Source organism: Manihot esculenta, chromosome 9 (assembly GCF_001659605.2).
Source record: "Manihot esculenta cultivar AM560-2 chromosome 9, M.esculenta_v8, whole genome shotgun sequence".
Lineage (NCBI taxonomy): Eukaryota > Viridiplantae > Streptophyta > Magnoliopsida > Malpighiales > Euphorbiaceae > Manihot > Manihot esculenta.
Window position 1 is genome coordinate 31988445 of NC_035169.2, and position 6000 is coordinate 31994444.

Below are 6000 nucleotides of genomic sequence, written 5' to 3' on the forward strand. Positions count from 1 at the left end.
TGTCTCCCAGGTACATTCTTCCATATTGTGGTGATTCCAAAGGACCTTCACCATCGGAATTTCCTTGTTTCTCAGCTTTCTGATCTACGTGTCTATGATCCGCACTGGCTGCTCAATATAAGTGAGATCTCCTAGGATCTCCACATCAGGCTCATTAAGAACATTGCCCCGGTCTGACACGAACTTCCGTAACATGGAAACATGGAAAACCGGATGGATTCTCTCCATGGAAGCAGGTAAGTCCAACTTGTACGATACATTCCCAACCTTCTGCAAGATTCCAAAGGGTCCGATGTACTGTGAAGCTAGCTTACCTTTCTTCCCAAAACGAATCACCCCTTTCATAGGAGACACCTTGAGCAACACCATATCTCCCTCCTGGAACTCTATATGCTTCATGCGGACATCTGCATAACTCTTCTGCCGACTCACAGCAGTTCTGATTCTTTCTCTGATAATGGGCACTACCTTGCTGGTGATCTCTACTAACTCAGGCCCTGCCAAGGCCCTTTCTCCAACTTCTTCCCAGCAGACAGGTGACCTGGACTTCCTCCCATAAAGAGCTTCATAAGGAGCCATTCCGATGCTAGCATGATAGCTGTTATTGTAGGCAAACTCCACCAAGGGTAGATGCTGCCTCCAAGAACCGCCAAAATCTAGCACACACATTCTAAGCATATCTTCTATAGTCTGGATGGTCCTCTCTGACTGTCCGTCAGTCTGAGGATGGAAAGCAGTGCTAAAGTCCAACCTTATGCCCATAGCGTTCTGCAGACTCCGCCAAAACCTGGAGGTGAACTGGAGTCCCCTATCTGACACTATTGATACTGGAGCCCCATGCAGCCTTACAACCTCTTCCACATACACTTGTGCCAACTTGTCCACATAATAGCCACTCTTGACTGGGATGAAGTGAGCAGATTTGGTCAGTCTGTCCACAATCACCCATATGGAGTCTAGTCTGTTGGACGTTGCCGCTAACCCCACCACGAAATCCATAGCTATATTCTCCCATTTCCACTCTGGAATCGGCAGTGGGTTAAGCATTCCAGCCGGCTTCTGATGTTCCAGCTTCACCCTTTGACATACTTCGCAGGCAGACACGAACTGTGCCACTTTTCTCTTCATAGCTGGCCACCAATAATGTAACAGCCCGCAAACCGGTACACCTCTTGTAACGGCCCCAAACTGCTCGGCACTAGGATCCAGATCGGCTTAAGGCCGCCGGGACCCGTAGTAAGCCTCTAGACATCCTGAACTCTAGGTATAATCCCATACATGATCAGCGTTTTCATAAAACTTAAGCTTTTTCAGAAAGCCTTTAAACTTTTTCTTTATTTCAGCTTGACCTATGTATAGAAACATAGAACTTCATACTAGATGAGTCATCAAGCTAGCTGTAAAAACATATCCGTTTTGGGTCAAGGGATTAAGACCCTTTCTTCCCTCACGGCCATACATACTTCAAACCATTAAAACATTTCATATAACTTGAAAACATTCTTAAAACATTTCTTTAACTTTCATATTGATCATGCAAAACCAAGGGATTTACCGACACTAGGCAAAGCACAACTCTATACTATACATCTCACATACTTTTCTTAGCTTGGCTCTATCTCTTATAACATACTCATTACTCTTTCCATTCATCATATTCTTTATATACATAAGGACCATACATCAAGTCCATCTATCATGTCCATAAATCATCATTTCCACTACTAAGCTAAACAAGCATACAAAACATTCACAGCATTACATAACATATCATCTCTTTAACAACTTCCTTACATAACATCCACTATAACCATAAACATACACATCAAGCCTTACTCAAACATAAACAAAACACAGCTAAGCTATTACAACCAAACATGGCAACCCATGCTTGAACCTCTTCTTTCCCATAGCTCTATCTGACTTACTCTGGCTTACTTACTCTGGCCCTGCAAAACTGGGGTTAAGGGAATGGGGTGAGCTACAAGAGCCCAGTGAGTAGAAACAGAGAAAACAGTTCATTAATTATGATTTCATTTTATTATTCATTATTTATTTTATTTTATTCTTTCTTTTATTTCATGCTTTCATGAAATGCGTCATATCACAACGAATACACATCAAACATTTCTTCCCCGCTTGAGTTCACGCTAGCAATCTCTTCCTCTTGCGGGTGATTTTAGAGGGTTCTCGAAACGTCCTTCCCCTCAGGGTTAGACATGACCCCAACATTCCCTCTGTCAAAACTTGGCCCCGAAGGAGCTCTCATAAGGCTTTCCTACATGTACTTGCCCGACTGACAAAGACTCATTGACAGACTTGTGGGCTATTGAGGTCGCCTTGGTCCACCCATCTCATCATATACACAGCAATTTATGCAATGCGTCATATTCGTGAAACTAGTGCAATCATCCTATTACATATAAACATGATGCATGCATATGCTTTAGGCATTTGAATTCCTTAAAATAAAAGATGCATTAGACATTTGATTTCTTAAAATAAAAGATTAGGTTTAGTTCTACTCACCTCCTGGCAGACGCTGACAGACTCTGCAACTGCTAGCACTACTGGCCTCCTCGGTCCCTCGGGTCCGATCCTACACAGGTGGACTCGAATGAGGTGCCAAACATACTCTAAACAACTCATAAACATACCCCCAAAAACCCCTCTAAACATCACTAAAACATGCATAGGAAACACCCAAGAAACGGCTGGACAGGGCACTTTCGGCGGCACCTTCGGCGGCCGAAAGTCCCTTCCAGAGATGAAACTCGGGTAAGTTCGGCGGCAGGTTCGGCGGCCGAAACTCCTGGACAGAAACGAAAGTCCCTCCTTCGGGGGCACGTTCGGCAGCCTAAAGACTGCCTCCCATGCAGGTTCGGCGGCCGAAACTCCTTTCGGCGGCCGAACCTGGTCCCCTCTGAACGACAGGTCCGATTCTGCCAAGCCAAAAACCAAACTCAAATATACCCAAATCCTCACATACTCTCTCCAATCATGCATACTCACTCCCACAAGCATAAAGGAGCATAAACTAACATAAACTCCTCAACACAAACATCACATAACATACATTGGGTATAAAACCCACATAAACCTTAAACATGCATGTAACGACCCGGAAACCGATACCCCTCTGTAACGGCCCGAACCGCCACCGGCGCTAGGATCCAGATCGGCTTAAGGCCGCCGGGACCCGTAGCAAGCCAAACATACATACTATCACCTGGTCAAATCCCACACATGATCAAAAACTTTAACATAAAACCTGTAAAACTGAACATACACCAAGCTTGATCCGTATGCTACAACATAACTGTGAACATCAACTTTCCCATGCTAGAGCCCTCATCAAATGCTCTAGCTGGGTCAACATTACATACAACAAGCCTGGTTCTCAACTCAACATAAAAACATTACATAACCATGCATCAACAGGGATTAACCAGTCTATAGGGCCAAGCACACTCTAATCCATAAACATAAACTCTACTATCAGTTACATACATTATCTCAAATTACATTACATCAACTTATATTACATGTCCACTTCTAGAACTACTAGACTGCAACATAAACTATTACATATACATACGACTTGACTTTACCCTGCTGCCTCTGAACTCTGACTTAAACCTGCAAACACTGGGGTTAGGGGAGAGGGGTGAGCTAAAAAGCCCAGTGAGTAGAAACAGGAAAAACAATTCATTAATTACATGCTTTCATGGAATGCGTCATAACACAAGTAAATCACATAACTGTGTCCGTCTCGGGGCTCATACATGCATCTTATCCCCACGAACTGTTTTCTGAGAGTCCTCATGAATTGCTAGCATCTTTACTCTCAAGGATCGGACATGACCCCAAAAATACCCTCTGTCGGTGCCCGGCTCCCCAAAGAAGCTCACAGGACTAACATAGACATAACATGGTGTCTGGTCCACAGAGAGCTCACATGGACTTTCCTACAGGTACTCGTCCGGCTCTCAAAGGACTTAGACAAGACTCAATGACAGATATGGGCTATTGGAGTCGCCTTGGTCCAAACCTACCTCAGCATCAACATGAAATAATGCAATGCAACATATTCGTGAACTAGTGCAATCAACCTACTATACATAATCATGATGCATGCTCATGCTTTAGGCATTAGAATTTCTTAAAATAAAACATTAAGTTTAGTTCTACTCACCTCCTGGCAGACGCCGACTGACTCTGCACCTGCTAGCACTAATGGCCTCCTCGGTCTCTCGGGTCCGATCCTACACAGGTGGACTCGAATGAGGTGCCAAACATACTCTAACAACTCATAAACATACCCCCAAAAACCCCTCTAAACATCACTTAAACATGCATGGAAAACACCCAAGAAAAAGGCTGGACAGAGCACTTTCGGCGGCACCTTCGGCGGCCGAAAGTCCCCTCCAGAGACGAAACTCGGGCAGGTTCGGCGGCACCTTCGGCGGCCGAAAGTCCCAGACAGAACCGAAACTCCACTTTCGGGGGCAGGCTTCGGCAGCCGAAACTGCCTTCACAAGAGGGTTCGGCGGCCGAAAGTCACTTCGGCGGCCGAACCTGAGCTTCTGCCAAGGGCAGAAACTCGGCTCCTCATGCACATTCGCTTCCCAACACCTCAAATCATGCATAAACTTGTTTCTACACATGCATACACATCATACATCATACCTAGGGGTCTCAAACTATAATATACCCCAACTACAACACATTTCCAACATACATTGATTCAAATCATAACATAAACCTATTCATGAACTGAACATGCCTTTAACCCCCCATAGATCTTCATAAAACTTATTTAAAACATAAAAAGAGTTCAAGATCGACCCTTACCTCTTGAAGATTGAGAGGAAGACGACCTAAACTCGGGGGTTGGAGAGATTTGGTTCTTGAACCTCCAAGCTCCAAAAACCTTGCTCAAAAGCTCAAATCTTGCAAAACCAAGTTGAAACTCGTTAAATCTTACAAGATTTGAGGAGAAATCGTTAAAAATGAACCAAGGGAGAGTAGGGACTCACCGTGGCCGAAAATGGGGAGAAAACTCCCTGTTTCGGTCATGGCGTCCATTTATAGGGCTGGCCAAAAACACCTTCGGAGGCCGAACGTGCCTCCAAAACTCATGCAAGTTCGGCGGCCGAACATGGAGATTCGGCGGCCGAACCTGGTTTCTGCCCAACTCAACTTTCGGAGGCCTAAGGCACACCCGAAACCAAACCATGTTCGGCGGCCGAACATCATTTTCGGCGGCCGAACCTGGCAGACTCCTCCTTGGTCTTTTCTCTTCAAAACTCAATTCTTTTTCAATTAAAACCATTGAAATCATTATAAAAACATTTAGAAAATACATTTTACCCTTCTAGAGAGATCCAACACCTTAGAATCCGCCGGAGGGCAGGAATTCCGATGCCGGATTCTAGCCGGGTATTACAATGCATTTCTACCCAAACTCAACCATCAAACTCTATAAAACTTACTTAAAACTTCATTAAACATAAGGAAAAGCAAGGATCTACACTAACCTCTTGGAGATCGAGGGTTGATGTGACCCGAACCTTGGAGATGTGGAGGAAACTAGCTCCGGGGTCTCCAAGCTCCAAATCCTTGATCCAAGCTTAAAACTCTTCAAAACCACGAATGAAACTCATAAAAACCATAGAAGATGAAGGAAAACGTGAAATCGACCAAGGGAGGACATGAACTCACCTTGGCACGAGAATGGGGAGGAAAACTCGCCCATTTTCGGTCTGAGGCCTTTTATAGGCGACCGGCTGAGCCACATTCGGCGGCCAAACCAGCACCCTAAAGTCCCCCATGTTCGGCGGCCGAACTTGAGGTTCGGCAGCCGAACCTGGTTTCTGCCCAACTCAACTTTCGGAAGCCAAAAGTCCATCCGAAACCATCTCATGTTCGGCGGCCGAACATCACCTTCGGCGGCCGAACCTGGGTTCTTCCTCCTTGGCCTTTTCTCTTCAAAACTCA